This window comes from Pristiophorus japonicus, chromosome 9 (assembly GCF_044704955.1).
Source record: "Pristiophorus japonicus isolate sPriJap1 chromosome 9, sPriJap1.hap1, whole genome shotgun sequence".
NCBI classification, from domain to species: Eukaryota; Metazoa; Chordata; class Chondrichthyes; family Pristiophoridae; genus Pristiophorus; species Pristiophorus japonicus.
This window is the reverse complement of record NC_091985.1, coordinates 206,539,253-206,556,999: the sequence shown is the minus strand read 5'-3', so window position 1 is coordinate 206,556,999 and position 17,747 is coordinate 206,539,253. Positions and strand designations below refer to the sequence as shown.

The 17,747-nt window shown below is 41.6% G+C and overlaps 1 pseudogene; it reads right to left on the bottom strand.

The window, feature by feature from the left end:
- The window catches only part of LOC139273490 (zinc finger protein 850-like), a 298,805-nt pseudogene that overhangs the window by 58,572 nt on the left and 222,486 nt on the right, over positions 1-17,747 (bottom strand).

The following is a 17,747-nucleotide window of genomic DNA, read 5'->3' as shown; positions in this document are numbered from 1 at the left end:
TGTTACAGAGGCAATGGGAAAACATAAGACAGTTGAGGTAAAAGCTTTGATGATTAACAATTGAGCAACTATCAGCATCCTTGTCAACGGTCGTGTTTCACTTCTGCTTAATTATGTATAAATACATTGCCACAACCAATGTAAAGTTGAGAGACTTCAGAACTTGACTTTGGGATGTTGAACACTTTCCCTGCATGCTTGTATTAACGAATTTTCATATTGTAGACTATATGTGACTTTGCGTGATGGTTTCATCATAACAATTGGCACAATTGGCAGGATCCACTGAAAGTCTGGAGATGGAAACCCTGGGAGACCAACAGAAAAGCGAGCAAGTAGAATTAATATACTACCCATAGTTTGGTCTGTCGATCTCCTCAGTGGTTTTGCCAGGCTAACAGGGATTTGCAAACAATATGGAGCCTCGATGACCATGTGCGAGAAGGCAGCCTGCGCTAAAGGGTTATGAGAGTCACAGAAACCTAAGCAAAGGAAGTAACATGACCAGCCTTAAAAATGTTGATGACAAGTCTCGTCATAGACTTGCGAGTAACTGGTTCTGGGGTCAGTTATCAAAATGACTGATGCACCAGGGGACCTTCAGGATCGGATAACAGAGTATCTGTTGAGAAAGTGTGATAAGATTAAGGTAAAGATAGAGAAAGGAGGATGGTATCCGAAGAGAAGTCCAAAGTGCCAGAGGGAATGGTGGAATAAGGTAGATAAAGCAATTGTAATACTCTGTCATGCGCATTCAAGAATGTGTAGAGATGGGGAAGAAAGTCATGAAAGAACGAGAAAAGAAAACGAGGAAAAAGAAATAAGAAGAAAATAATTAGAAAAAGAAAACGAAGAACTAAATGAAAAATTAAATGAAGTAAAAAAGGTAAGTGTCAAAAGTGCCACAGTACTAAAAGGGAGATCAGAACCAAGTGACCCAATAATGAAGAGACTATTTTAGGGATGGATATATTAGAAGAGCTGGGTTCCCTATAGATGCAAGGCAGAGGAAGGCTTTCTGGCCAATACACGGGGAAAATAAAACATAAATCAGGACTGAAAGTAAGCCTCAAAAAGGCACAGATAGGTCAGACTTCCATGCAATACTTGGGACATACCATCCAACTGCGGCATAAGGCTATGTTTGTTGACCAACGGACAGCAATCAAAGAAATGCTCAGACTAATTAATGTAAGGAGAGTCAGACAAGTTTCAGGACATTTTAACTATTGCCAGAATTCTATCCCAAGGTTCACATCCTTAGTGGCCCCCATTCAGGATCTCATAAAAGGAGGGAAGCCCCATTACAATCAGTCACCTGGGGACTGGAACAGGACTTGGTATATATGCAAGTGAAGCAAGCCCTGGCCAGTGCCGCAGCTTTGGGGTTGCCCCTATATGAATAAATCGTTCCACCTTTACTGTGATAATGAATGAGATTTTTACAAATCTATATTGGTACAAAAACATGGAGATAGGAAATGACCAGTAGCCTATTACTCCACCCACCAATCACCAGTAGTGGCCAGACTACCTTGATGTGTCACGGCTTTAGATTGTGCCGCCTGGGCAGTTCGCGTCAGTGAGCCAGACGTGAGGGTCGGACAAACCATATTACACACCCATCATACTTTAGTGGAACTATTGAACACAGAAAAGTTGAGGGCAGCCTGGGAAGCAGTGCTCACTCCCAAAGATAAATGCGTTCAAATTATTCAAGACCTTGGGGTGAACCCTGCAACATGAGTTTTGACTCAAGGGACAGAGCATAAGTGTGAGTCAGTAGTAGAAGAAGAGGAGAGTTGTGAGATGGAGGTTACACCATTGGAAGGATCCATTTCAGGTTCTCATTACTAGTGATACGCGTGTATGCATAGACATGGGAGGAGGGCATCATTGGAAACACTGGTCATAGGTAAAACCGTTTGAAATGGAATCAAAATCTGTTTCAGACAATAGGAGGGCCACCAGCGATGCCATAATTATTTTGTTGCAGATAAAGGATACGGTGACTGAACATCATCCTGGAAGAACTTGGGATCCGCCTCCTGGTATTCCACGGAAGATGTCCAAAGCAAACACTGGATCCAAAGAATGAGTTTGTTTTAGTCCCGACAGGGAATGTAATGTATGATAACGTACACCGTGATTTGGTACCCGTGGTTCTAGACTTGACAGCATAGGTCTTCCCCGGTAGCACTCTAATAAAACCCAGAAGCTGTCCCAAAAACTAAGCAGACAAGTTCTAGAACAAGAGGTTAAAGGGAACAGCCGTGCCCCGGGCCAAGACTACAAATTGCGAACAGGAGAGCTACGCTTAATGATGTGGTGGCCATATTTAACACTGGAACCTCAATAGTTAATATGATTGATTTAGTAACCCTGTAAAATTAGAGACCTTGGCTCCAGAATTAAATAAATTCCAAGGGAGCAGCATCAGAACCAGGACTCCCAATTGACTGAAGATCAGGTCCTTACTGGTCAGCTTCAGGTCATGGCTACTGCCAAACCATGAATAACATTTTTAAGGAGGACCATACAGCCTCTGACGATGCTGCAAGGAATGATGTTTATAGCACATTTGGAAATTAGGTGATAGAACAGACCAGGAAAAAATTAGCGCAGATAATGGAAGGTGAGGTGCCCTTATGGATTAGCAATGAGCAATTGGCTAATCTATCCCGTCAAAGGGAAACTATCCCAGGATACCAAATCAGGAGAATGGTGTGGGTATACCCTACCCAAACTGAATGTAAAGTGAACGGTGGCAGTCTGCTGGGACTGGTACTTGCAATACCAGTGATTGAACTGGAACAGAGCCTCGAGAGGTATATCGAGTCCAAAACATCAGAATCATGAAGTGAAATACATACATAACGTACCATGAGACATTGCCCTATGCAGTAACATATAGACATTGTTTAGTGGGAACCAAGTTGCAAGGTTGTGCCATCCAACAATTTGCTCTCAGAAAATGAGTTTTGACCTAATTGCGGCCTGTGGATTTAAAATATTAAAGAATGGGATCAACTGTACTATAGAGGCCATTAGAGCCGGTTTAACAGCAACGCGGATTGCTTATGTCAACAAAGGAGAGTACAGTGTAACTACTAACCAGAAAACTTTTGAGTACAGATGCCAGATCTGTGAGATCCCCAGCCCGCTGTTCTGTTTCACCGCAGAAGTACCGGTGAGGATTGGATGAGAAGAACTGATCAATATACACAGATGAGAGTCCACTTCAATCCAGGTGTCTGAAGGCAGCAAGAAAGAACTAGCAAACTACATCAACAAATTTGGGTACGATGCCAGAACACATGGTGGAGCTACAGAAAAAGACTGCGGAGTCCCAGAAGAGGTAGTACACACTCCAGCAACAGAACAAGGTCACCACTTGGTGGGATGACTTATGGTACTTGGGGCTGAACATTCAGATCCATCTGTGGATACACATAACATTGCATGTGTTAGTGGTTATTCAATTGTTGATTGCTGTATATCTCGTTCATGACATCTGTGGGTGGGCCCGGTGAAGGAAAGCAAAAATATTGGCGAAAACAATAACCTGAGGAAGGGAAGGAGGGAAAAGCACATCTCTCAAACCAGGCCCATATCAAACTACTTATAGCAATCCAAAAAGGGTGGGGCATTATGCAGCTAGAGATAGGGAATACGTAATGGTAGTTTAAACCCAGACATAGCCAGGTCATTAGGACACTGGGATGCCGCAAGAGGTTCAATAGTCAGGATGCAACACTCGTGGCTGTCCAGAGGATCCCTGGATATGAATCCATAGGTAGAACATCTGGGTGTGGCTGTTGGGCACAGAAAGGATTGGTGACCAGGGTCACGGGAGGGATTGATGTGGGAAGCAGATAGTTAATGGGAATGTTGTTTTAAAACACTGTAGCTATGTTGGAAGTCACATATTAGACTGCCCCCATAATTACAAAGCATGATGGGAAGCTTAGACAAATGTCAAAAGCATTAGGTCAGCAGTTAATAAGTAACAGTTGGTATAAAGATATTTCATAATACCTTGTTACAGAAACAATGGGTAAAGATGAAACCTTGTCACAGAGGCAATGGGTAAAGATGAATGCTTGTTACAGAGACAATGGGTAAAATGAAACGTTGTTACACAGACAATGGGTAAAGATGAAACCGTGTTACACAGAGAATGGGTAAAGATGAATCCTTGTTATACAGACAATGGGTAAAGATGATTCTTGTTATATAGACAATGGGTAAAGATAATTCTTGTTATATAGACAATGGGTAAAGATGAATCCTTGTTATACAGACAATGGGTAAAGATGATTCTTGTTATATAGACAATGGGTAAAGATGATTCTTGTTATTTATAGACAATGGGTAAAGATGATTCTTGTTACACAGACAATGGGTAAAGATGATTCTTGTTACACAGACAATGGGTAAAGATGATTCTTGTTATACAGACAATGGGTAAAGATGATTCTTGTTACACAGACAATGGGTAAAGATGATTCTTGTTATATAGACAATGGGTAAAGATGATTCTTGTTATATAGACAATGGGTAAAGATGAATCCTTGTTATACAGACAATGGGTAAAGATGATTCTTGTTATATAGACAATGGGTAAAGATGATTCTTGTTATTTATAGACAATGGGTAAAGATGATTCTTGTTACACAGACAATGGGTAAAGATGATTCTTGTTACACAGACAATGGGTAAAGATGATTCTTGTTATACAGACAATGGGTAAAGATGATTCTTGTTACACAGACAATGGGTAAAGATGATTCTTGTTATATAGACAATGGGTAAAGATGATTCTTGTTATATAGACAATGGGTAAAGATGAATCCTTGTTATACAGACAATGGGTAAAGATGATTCTTGTTATATAGACAATGGGTAAAGATGATTCTTGTTATACAGACAATGGGTAAAGATGAAACCTTGCTGCACAGACAATTGGTAAAGATGAAAGCTTGTTGCACTGACAATGGGTAAAGATGATTCTTGTTATACAGACAATGGGTAAAGATGATTCTTGTTATACAGACATTGGGTAAAGATGATTCTTGTTATATAGACAATGGGTAAAGATGATTCTTGTTATACAGACAATGGGTAAAGATGATTCTTGTTATACAGACAATGGATAAAGATGAAACCTTGCTGCACAGACAATTGGTAAAGATGAAAGCTTGTTGCACTGACAATGGGTAAAGATGAAACCTTGTTACACAGACAATGGGTAAAGATGATTCTTGTTATATAGACAATGGGTAAAGATGAATCTTGTTATACAGACAATGGGTAAAGATGATTCTTGTTATATAGACAATGGGTGAAGATAATTCTTGTTATATTGACAATGGGTGAAGATGATTCTTGTTATATCGACAATGGGTAAAGATGATTCTTGTTATATCGACAATGGGTAAAGATGATTCTTGTTATATAGACAATGGGTAAGGATGATTCTTGTTGTATAGACAATGGGTAAAGATGAATCTTGTTATACAGACAATGGGTAAAGATGATTCTTGTTATACAGACAATGGGTAAAGATGATTCTTGTTATATTGACAATGGGTGAAGATGATTCTTGTTATATAGACAATGGGTAAAGATGATTCTTGTTATATCGACAATGGGTAAAGATGATTCTTGTTATATAGACAATGGGTGAAGATAATTCTTGTTATACAGACAATGGGTAAAGATGATTCTTGTTATACAGACAATGGGTAAAGATGCTTCTTGTTATATCGACAATGGGTAAAGATGATTCTTGTTATATAGACAATGGGTAAGGATGATTCTTGTTGTATAGACAATGGGTAAAGATTATTCTTGTTATACAGACAATGGGTAAAGATGATTCTTGTTGTATAGACAATGGGTAAAGATGATTCTTGCTGTATAGACAATGGGTAAAGATGAAACCTTGTTCGAGGAACAACGGGCAAAGATGAAATCTTGTTACAGGGACAATGGGTAAAGATGAAACTTTGCTACACAGACAATGGGTAAAGATGATTCTTGTTATATAGACAATGGGTAAAGATGATTCTTGTTATATAGACAATGGGTAAGGATGATTCTTGTTGTATAGACAATGGGTAAAGATGATTCTTGTTACACAGACAATGGGTAAAGATGAAACCTTGTTCGAGGAACAACGGGCAAAGATGAAATCTTGTTACAGGGACAATGGGTCAAGATGAAACTTTGCTACACAGACAATGGGTAAAGATGATTCTTGTTACACAGGCAATGGGTAAAGATGATTCTTGTTGCATAGACAATGGGTAAAGATGATTCTTGTTACACAGACAATGGGTAAAGATGAAATCTTGTTGCACTGACAATGGGTAAAGATGAAAACTTGTTGCGGAGACAATGGGTAAAGATGAAAACTTGTTACACAGGCAATGGGTAAAGATGATTCTTGTTGCATAGACAATGGGTAAAGATGATTCTTGTTATACAGACAATGGGTAAAGATGATTCTTGTTATATAGACAATGGGTGAAGATAATTCTTGTTATACAGACAATGGGTAAAGATGATTCTTGTTATACAGACAATGGGTAAAGATGATTCTTGTTATATAGACAATGGGTGAAGATGATTCTTGTTATATAGACAATGGGTAAAGATGATTCTTGTTATACAGACAATGGGTAAAGATGATTCTTGTTATATAGACAATGGGTAAAGATGAAACCTTGTTACACAGACAATGGGTAAAGATGATTCTTGTTATATTGACAATGGGTGAAGATGATTCTTGTTATATAGACAATGGGTAAAGATGATTCTTGTTATATCGACAATGGGTAAAGATGATTCTTGTTATATAGACAATGGGTAAGGATGATTCTTGTTGTATAGACAATGGGTAAAGATGATTCTTGTTGTATAGACAATGGGTAAAGATGATTCTTGTTATACAGACAATGGGTAAAGATGATTCTTGTTGTATAGACAATGGGTAAAGATGATTCTTGCTGTATAGACAATGGGTAAAGATGAAACCTTGTTCGAGGAACAACGGGCAAAGATGAAATCTTGTTACAGGGACAATGGGTAAAGATGAAACTTTGCTACACAGACAATGGGTAAAGATGATTCTTGTTATATAGACAATGGGTAAAGATGATTCTTGTTATATAGACAATGGGTAAGGATGATTCTTGTTGTATAGACAATGGGTAAAGATGATTCTTGTTACACAGACAATGGGTAAAGATGAAACCTTGTTCGAGGAACAACGGGCAAAGATGAAATCTTGTTACAGGGACAATGGGTCAAGATGAAACTTTGCTACACAGACAATGGGTAAAGATGATTCTTGTTACACAGGCAATGGGTAAAGATGATTCTTGTTGCATAGACAATGGGTAAAGATGATTCTTGTTACACAGACAATGGGAAAAGATGAAATCTTGTTGCACTGACAATGGGTAAAGATGAAAACTTGTTGCGGAGACAATGGGTAAAGATGAAAACTTGTTACACAGGCAATGGGTAAAGATGATTCTTGTTGCATAGACAATGGGTAAAGATGATTCTTGTTATACAGACAATGGGTAAAGATGATTCTTTTTATACAGACAATGGGTAAAGATGAAACCTTGCTCGAGGAACAACGGGCAAAGATGAAATCTTGTTACAGGGACAATGGGTAAAGATGAAACCTTGTTACACAGTTAATGGGTAAAGATGAAACCTTGCTACACAGACAATGGGTAAAGATGAAACCTTGTTAGAGGGACAATAGGTAAAGATGATACCTTGCTCCACAGACAATGGGTAAAGATGAAACTTGTTACAGGGACAATGAGTAAAGATGGGGACGAATGTCAAAGAACGAGAAAAGAAAATGAGGAAAAATAAATAAGAAAATAATTAGAAAAAGGAAACGAAGTACTTAATGAAAAATTTAATTCAGTAAAATGTGAAAAAGGCACCGCAGTACTAAAAGGAAGATCAGAACCAAGTGCCCCAATAATGAAGAAATTATTTTAGGGATGGATGTATTAGAAGAGCTGGGTTCCATATAGACGCAAGGCAGAGATAGGCTATCTGGCCAATTACCACGGGGAACATGAAACGTAAATCAGGACTGCAAGTAAGCCTCAAAAAGACACAGATAGGTCAGACTTCCATGCAATTCTTGGGACATACCATCCAACAGCGGCATAGGGCTATGTCTGTTGACCAACGGACAGCAAAGAAATGTTCATGCCAATTAATGTAAGGGGAGTCAGGCAAGTTTCAGAACTTTTTAACTATTGCCGGATTTCTATCCCAAGGTTCACATCCTTAGTGGCCCCCATTCAGGATCTCATAAAAGGAGGGAAGCCCCATTACAACCAGCCACCTGGGGACCAGAACAGGACTTGGTATATATGCAAGTGAAGCAAGCCCTGACCAGTGCCCCAGCTTTGGGGTTGCGCGATACGAATAAATCGTTCCACCTCTACTGTGATAATGAATGAGATTTTTACAATGCTATACTGGTACAAGAACATGGAAATAGGAAATGACCAGTAGCCTATTACTCCACCCACCAATCACCGGTAGTGGCTGGACTACCTTGATGTGTAGCGGCCTTAGATTGTGCCACCTGGACAGTTCGTGTCAGTGAGCCAGTTTTGAAGGTCGGACAGACCATATTACACACCCAGCATACTTTAGTAGAACTATTGAACACAGGAAAGTTGAGGGCAGCCTGGGAAGCAGTGCTTACTCCCAAAGATAAATCCGTTTAAATTATTCAAGACCTTGGGGTGAACCCTACAACTGGAGTTTTGACTTAAGGGACAGGGCTTAAGTGTGAGTCAGTAGTACAAGAAAAGGAGAGTTGTGAGGTGGAGGTTACACCATTGGAAGGATCCATTTCAGGTTCTCATCACTCGTGAAATGTGTGTATGCTTAGACATGAGAGAAGGGCGTTGCTGGAAACACTGGTCACAGTTAAAACCATTTGAAATGGAATGAAAATCTGTTTCAGACAAAAGGAGGGCCACCAGCCAATGCCATAGAAACATAGAAACATAGAAAATAGGTGCAGGAGCAGGCCGTTCAGCCCTTCTAGCCTGCACCGCCATTCAATGAGTTCATGGCTGAACATGAAACTTCAGTACCCCCTTCCTGCTTTCTCGCCATAACCCTTGATCCCCCGAGTAGTAAGGACTTCATCTAACTCCCTTTTGAATATATTTAGTGAATTGGCCTCAACTACTTTCTGTGGTAGAGAATTCCACAGGTTCACCACTCTCTGGGTGAAGAAGTTTCTCCTCATCTCGGTCCTAAATGGCTTACCCCTTATCCTCAGACTGTGACCCCTGGTTCTGGACTTCCCCAACATTGGGAACATTCTTTCTGCATCTAACCTGTCTAAACCCGTCAGAATTTTAAACGTTTCTATGAGGTCCCCTCTCATTCTTCTGAACTCCAGTGAATACAAGCCCAATTGATCCAATCTTTCTTGATAGGTCAGTCCCGCCATCCCGGGAATCAGTCTGGTGAACCTTCGCTGCACTCCCTCAATAGCAAGAATGTCCTTCCTCAAGTTAGGAGACCAAAACTGTACACAATACTCCAGGTGTGGCCTCACCAAGGCCCTGTACAACTGTAGCAACACCTCCCTGCCACTGTATTCAAATCCCCTCGCTATGAAGGCCAACATGCCATTTGCTTTCTTAACCGCCTGCTGCACCTGCATGCCAACCTTCAATGACTGATGTACCATGACACCCAGGTCTCGTTGCACCTTCCCTTTTCCTAATCTGTCACCATTCAGATAATAGTCTGTCTCTCTGTTTTTACCACCAAAGTGGATAACCTCACATTTATCCACATTATACTTCATCTGCCATGCATTTGCCCACTCACCTAACCTATCCAAGTCACTCTGCAGCCTAATAGCATCCTCCTCGCAGCTCACACTGCCACCCAACTTAGTGTCATCCGCAAATTTGGAGATACTGCATTTAATCCCCTCGTCTAAATCATTATTTTGTTGCAGATAAAGGATACGACGACTGAACATCATCCTGGAAGAACTTGGGATCCTCCTCCTGGTATTCCAGGGAAGATGCCTAAAGCAAACTTTGGAACCGAAAAATGGATTGGTTTTGGTCCCAACAGGAAATGTAATGTATGATAACGTACACCATGATTTGGCACCCATGATACTAGACTTGACAAGCATAGGACTTCCCCAGTGGTGCTCAAATAAAACCCAAAAGCAGTCTCAAAAACTAAGCAGACAAGTTCTGGAACAAGGGGTTAAAGGGAACGGCCGTGCCCCAGGCCAACACTACAAACGGCGAACAGGAGAGATATGCCTAATAATGTGGTGGCCATATTTAACACTGGAACCTCAATAGCTAATACGATTGATTTCGCAACCCAGGACAGAAATATTCTGGGCTCCAGAATTAAAGAAATTCTATGGGAGAAGAATCAGAACCAGGACTCCCAATTGACTGAGGATCAGGTCCTTACCGGTCAGCTTCAGGACATGGCTACTGTTCTCGAGGCACATGCCCAAACCATGAATAAAATTATTAAGGAAGACCAGAAGGCCTCTGAGGATACTGCAAGGAATGATGCTTATAGCACATTTGGAAATTGTGTAATGCACAAACCAGGAAAAATTTTGCCCAGATAATGAAAGGTGAGGTGCCCTTATGGATTAGCAATGAGCAATTGGCTAATCTATCCCATCAAAGGGAAACTATCCCAGGATGCCAACTCAAGGGAATGGTGTGGGTATACCCCACCCAAACTGAATGTAAAGTGAACGGTGGCAGTCTGCTGGGACTGGTACTTGCAATACCAATGATTGTACTGGAACAGAGCCTCGAGAGGTATATTGAGTCCAAAACATCGGAATAATTTAGGGAAATACATACATAACGTACCATGAGACATTACCTTATGCAGTAACATATGGACATAGTTTAGTGGGAACCAAGTTGCAAGGTTGTGCCACCCATCAGGGAACAACAACTTGCCCTCAGAAAATGAGTTTTGACCCAATTACAGCCTGTGGATTTAAAATATTAAAGAATGGGATCAACTGTATTATAGAGGCCATTAGAGCCGGTTTAACAGCAACGTGGATTACTTATGTCAACAAAGGAGAGTACAGTGTAACTACTAACCAGAAAACTTTTGAGTACACAGACCAGATCTGTGAGATCCCCAGCCCGGTGTTCTGTTTCACCCCAGAGGTACCGGTGAGGATTGGATAAGAAGAACTGATCAATATACACAGACGAGAGTCCACTTCATTCCAGGTGTCTGAAGGCATGAAGAAAGAACAACCAAACTACATCAGCAAATTTGGGTACGATGCCAGAACTCATGGTGGAGCTACGGAAAAAGATTGCCGAGTCCCAGAAGAGGTAGTACGCACTCCAGCAACAGAACAAGGTCACCACTTGGTGGGATGACTTATGGGACTGGGGGCTGAACATTCAGATCCATCTGTAGATCCACGTAACATTTCATGTGTTAGTGGTGATTCAATTGTCGATTGCTGTATATCTCCTTCATGACATCTGTGGATGGGCCCGGTGAAGGAAAGCCAAAATATTGGCTAAAGCAATAAACTGAGTAAGGGAAGGAGGGAAAAGCACACCTCTCAAACCAGGCCTGTATCAAAAGTATTTAGAGCAATCCAAGAAAGGAAAGGCATTATGCAGCTAGAGATAGGGTATACATAATGGTAGTTTAAACCCAAACATAGCCAGGTCAGTAGGACACTGGTGATGCCGCAAGAGGTTCAATAGTCAGGATGCAACACTTGTGGCTCTCCAGAGGATCCCTGGATATGAAACCATAGGTAGAACATCTGGGTGTGGCTGTTGGGCATGGAAAGGATTCCTGAGCAGGGTCACGGAGGGATTGATGTGGGAAGCACATGGTTAATGGGAATGTTGTTTTAAAACACTGTAGCTACATTGGAAGCCATATATTAGACTGCCACCATAATTACAAGGCATGATGGGAAGCTTGGCCAAATGACACAAGCATCAGGTCAGCAGTTAATAAGTAACAGTTGGTATAAAGACGTTTCATGATATCTTGTTACAGAGGCAATGGGTAAAGATGAAACCTTGTTACAGAGGCAATGGGTAAAGATGAAACCTTGTTATAAAGACAATGGGTAAAGATGGAACCTTGTTACAGAGATAATGGGTAAAGATGAAACCTTGTTACAGAGGCAATGGGTAAAGATGAAACCTTGTTACAGAGATAATGGGTAAAGATGGAACCTTGTTACAGAGACAATGGGTAAAGATGGAACCTTGTTATAGAGACAATGGGTAAAGATGGAACCTTGTTATAGAGACAATGGGTAAAGATGAAACCTTGTTACAGAGATAATGGGTAAAGATGAAACCTTGTTAGAGATAATGGGTAAAGATGAAACCTTGTTACAGAGGCAATGGGTAAAGATGGAACCTTGTTATAGAGACAATGGGTAAAGATGGAACCTTGTTATAGAGACAATGGGTAAAGATGAAACCTTGTTACAGAGACAATGGGTAAAGATGGAACCTTGTTATAGAGACAATGGGTAAAGATGGAACCTTGTTACAGAGACAATGGGTAAAGATGAAACCTTGTTACAGAGACAATGGGTAAAGATGAAACCTTGTTACAGAGATAATGGGTAAAGATGAAACCTTGTTACAGAGGCAATGGGTAAAGATGGAACCTTGTTATAGAGACAATGGGTAAAGATGGAACCTTGTTATAGAGACAATGGGTAAAGATGAAACCTTGTTACAGAGACAATGGGTAAAGATGGAACCTTGTTATAGAGACAATGGGTAAAGATGGAACCTTGTTACAGAGACAATGGGTAAAGATGAAACCTTGTTACAGAGACAATGGGTAAAGATGAAACCTTGTTACAGAGACAATGGGTAAAGATGAAACCTTGTTACAGAGACAATGGGTAAAGATTAAACCTTGTTACAGAGGCAATGGGTAAAGATTAAACCTTGTTACAGAGACAATGGTTAAAGATGAAACCTTGTTACACAGACAATGGGTAAAGATGAAACCTTGTTACAGAGACAATGGGTAAAGATTAAACCTTGTTACAGAGACAATGGTTAAAGATGAAACCTTGTTACAGAGACAATGGGTAAAGATGAAACTTTATTCGAGGCAATGGGCAAACCCAAGACAGTTGAGGTAACAGCATACATCTGCTAAAACTTACTTGATTAACAATTGAGCAACTGTCAGCATCCTTTTCAACGACTGAGTTTCACTTCCACTTGATTATGTATAAATACATTGCCACAACCACTGTAAAGTTGAGAGACTTCGGGACGCCGAACACTCTCCTCTGCATACTTGCATTAAATAACTCTCGTATTGTGGATGATAAGTGACTTGAGTGATGTTTTTCCCACAACACCCTTGTTTATCAATTTCTTGGTCCTCCTTTGCTGAATTCTAAAATCTTCAATCCTCAAGCTTACTTCTCTTTTTGGCAACATTATACCTTTCATCTAACACTAACTTTAACTTCTCTTGTTAGACACGGTTGGATCACTTTTCCTGTGGGGTTTTTGTGCATTAAAGGAATATAATTTGGTTGTAAATTATGTATTAATGCTAGCTATTGCTTTACTACCGCTATAGCTTTTAATGTAGTTCCCCAATCTACCTTAGCCAGATTCCCCTTATACCCACATAGTTTCCTTTGTTTAGATTTAAGACCCTAGTTTTGGATTTAAATAAATCACTTTCAAACTTAATGTAAAATTCTATCATATTATGGTCACTCTTCCCTATGGGTCCCTTTACTACAAGGTTATAAATTAACCGTTTCTTATTGCACAATACTAGATCTAAAATAGCCGGTTTTCTAGTTGGTTCCTCAACATGCTGATCTGGAAAAATTTCTTGTATACCTTCCATGAATTCATCCTCCATGCTATTACTGTAAATTTGGTTTGCCCAGTCTATATGCAGGTTAAAGTCCCCCATGATTATTGTATTACCTTTGTTTTATGCACCACCAATTTCCTGATTTATACAGTGCCACTACAATTTGGTGGCCATCAATGTTTCCTACTCTTTGCTGTTTTGTAGCTCCACCTAAACTGATTCTTCTACTTGATTTTATGAGCCAAGGTCCTTTCCCTCTGTCTTTATCCCATTCTTTATTATAAGGGCTACTCCTCCTCCTTTTCCATTTTGCTCTCTTCTAAAAGGTACGTATCCTGGAATATTTGGTTCCCAACCATAGTCACTTTGCTACTATGTCTCTGCAATTGCTGTTAGATCAAACCTATTAATTTCTATCTGCGCTATTAATTAATCTATTTTGTTATGAATACTTTGTGTATTCAGATATAATGCCTTTAGCTTTGACTTTTTCTATTTTTCCCTGGTCACCTGAGTCAGTAATAACCTATTACCTTTGTTACTCTGTCTCTTCCTTCAACACTCTGCTTACTTTTACCCAAAACTCTGCTCTATTCTAGAGCCCTGACCTATCTCATTAATTTTACTCATATCTAAACCGTGCTGTATACTTTCATGTATCCTCCTCCTCCGTGCCCTCTTCCCCCCACCCACCTTCATTGTTTTAAAGCCATGTTAACTGCCCTAGTTATTCCATTCGCCACAACACTGGTTTCTGCCCAATTCAAGTGGAGCCCATCCCAGCAGAACAGCTTCCTTGTACCCCATGAAGCAAAACCCCTGCCTCCCACACCACATTTAACATTCCAATCTGCTTATCCCTACACCAATTGGTGTATGGCTCATGTAACAATCCAAAGATTATTATCTTTGAGGTTCAGCTTTATCATTTGGACCCAAACCTCTCAAAACTCTTTCAGCAGAACCTCATTCCTAGCTCTACATATGTCGTTAGTTTCTACATTGTCCACAACTGGATCCTCCCCTTCCCACCCCAAAGTTCTGACTCTGAGCTGCCCCAGAGAGAGGGCAGTGTGTGATGTCACTGTTGGGTGCAGTATATTCAGTGTCTGACCCTGAGCTGCCCCAGGGAGAGGGCAGTGTGTGATGTCCCTGTTGGGTGCAGCATGTTCAGTATCTGACCCTGAGCTGCCCTCATTCCTCCTGCTCTCGGGGGCAGTCACACTCCTCTCAGTCACAAATTGGAGGAACAGTATCATCTACTGGACAGCGGCGGTATTTCAAGGCAATCATGTCCGGCTCCATCCCAGATAAATCAAAAACCAACCTGCAGATTCAATTAATTTTATCAATGGTTCAACAAAGTTTAGCTCCATTTGTTGCAGCTTTCAGTAAATGAAGCCCTTTAAACAGTGAAGTATGGATGCAAACACAATCAGCATTATTTTTATCTGACCCTTTTTCCATTGACTAATTGGTCCAATATCCAGAATATTAAACAGTCCCTTTATAGGGGTAATCAATATCAGCAGAAAGAAACCTCAGCTGTCAGAACGAATCAGTCTGGGATAACAGCAGAATCCAAACCCTGCAGGCACTTGTGAACTCGCTGATGTCTCTGCAGGTTGGATATCTGAGTGAATCCCTTCCCACACACAGAGCAGGTGAACGGCCTTTGCCCAGTGTGAACTCGCTGCTGTTTCAGCAGGTGGAATGACCGAAGGAATGCCTTCCCAGACGTGGAGCAGATGAACGGCCTCTCCCCAGTGTGAAGTCGCTGGTGCATCAGCAGGATGGATGAGGTAGTGAATCCCTTCCCACACACGGAGCAGGTGAACGGTTTCTCCCCAGTGTGAACTCGCTGGTGTATCAGCAGGCTGGATGACCGAGTGAATCCCTTCCCACACTCAGAGCAGGTGAACGGCCTCTCCCCAGTGTGAACTCGCTGATGTGTCAGCAGGTGGGATGACTGACTGAATCCCTTCCCACACATGGAACAGGTGAATGGCCTCTCCCCGGTGTGAACTCGTTGGTGTTTCAGCAGGTGGAATGACCGAAGGAATCCCTTCCCACACATGGAGCAGGTGAATGGTTTCTCCCCAGTGTGAACTCGCTGATGTGTCAGCAGGCGGGATGACACAGCGAATCCCTTCCCACACACGGAGCAGGTGAACGGTCTCTCCCCAGTGTGAAGTCGCTGGTGCATCAGCAGGATGGATGAGGTAGTGAATCCCTTCCCACACACTGAGCAGGTGAATGGTTTCTCCCCAGTGTGAACTCGCTGATGTGTCAGCAGGCGGGATGACACAGCGAATCCCTTCCCACACTCAGAGCAGGTGAACGGCCTCTCCCCAGTGTGAACTCGCTGGTGTATCAGCAGGCTGGATGACCGAGTGAATCCCTTCCCACACTCAGAGCAGGTGAATGGCCTCTTCCCAGTGTGAACTCGCTGATGTGTCAGCAGGTGGGATGACTGACTGAATCCCTTCCCACACGTGGAACAGGTAAATGGCCTCTCCCCAGTGTGAACTCGCTGGTGTGTCAGCAGATTGCATTTCAAAGTGAATCCCCTTCCACACTCAGAGCAGGTGAATGACTTCTCCCCACCGTGACTGCGCCGATGAATTTCCAGATCAGATTGGTAATTAAATCTCTTCCCACAGTCCCCACATTCCCACAGTTTCTCCATGGTGCGGGTGTCCTTGTGTCTCTCCAGGTTGGACGATCAGTTGAAGCCTCGTCCACACACACAACACGTGTACAGTTTCTCCCCGCTGTGAATGGTGCAATGTTTTTTCAGGCTGTGCAACTGGTTAAATCTCTTTCCACAGTCCGTGCACTGGAACACTCTCACTCAGGTATGTGTGTCTCGGTGCTTTTCCAGTCACACTGATGTTTGAAATCTGTTCCCACAGACAGAATAGACAAACATTTCTCCTTCCATATTGAAAGGCCGATGATATTCAAGTCTTGATGAATCGAGTGATTCCGTCAGATCTTGATGTTTGGTTTGAGTTTCTCATCTGCAAACCCTCCCCTTTTAACACCCTGGAAAAGGAGTTTACAAAAATCATTACTGCAAGTACGGGACAGAAATACAGAACAGAATGGAACATTATTTCCTCCCTTGTTCCCCCAAAGCTGTAAATCCCCATCCCATGCACTCTCTGTCCACCCATCTTGAAATTCAAACACATCGCACATCTGAAGACAGGTTGTCCTCTGCTCCCAATTTTGGATCTGGAATAAAAACAGCAAATGCTGGAAAGCTCAGCAGGGCAGGCAGCATTTGTGGAGAGGTAGTTTTAATTCTCCACTGCACTCCCACTCTAACCTCTGTCTCTCTGGTCTCCTACACTGTTCCAACGAAGCTGAACGCAAGCTTGAGGAACAGCACCTCATCTTTTGTTTAGGCACTTTACAGCCTCCTGGACTCAACATTGAGTTCAAAAATTTCGGAGCATAACTGCTGCCAATTTTGGATTCCCCCCCCACCCAAGAGCCTGTTTCTTCTTTTTCTCTCTCTTAAAGCAATTGGTCATTATCCCATCATTCACACCCTATCTTGACTAATGTTTTTCTAACTCCTGGAATTACCATTTGAATTTGGGCGATCATCTCTTTTGTCTCTCTAATCTCTCCTGTCTTCCAACCTATCACAGACCTTCCCCTTTCAGTGCTTGTTAAAAATCTGTTCTTTTCGAACACTCTCCAGTTCTGACGAATGGTCATCGACCCTGCTTCCTCTCCACAGATGCTGCCTCACCTGCTGTGATTTACTGCATTTTTATTTCGGTTCTACACTCACTAGT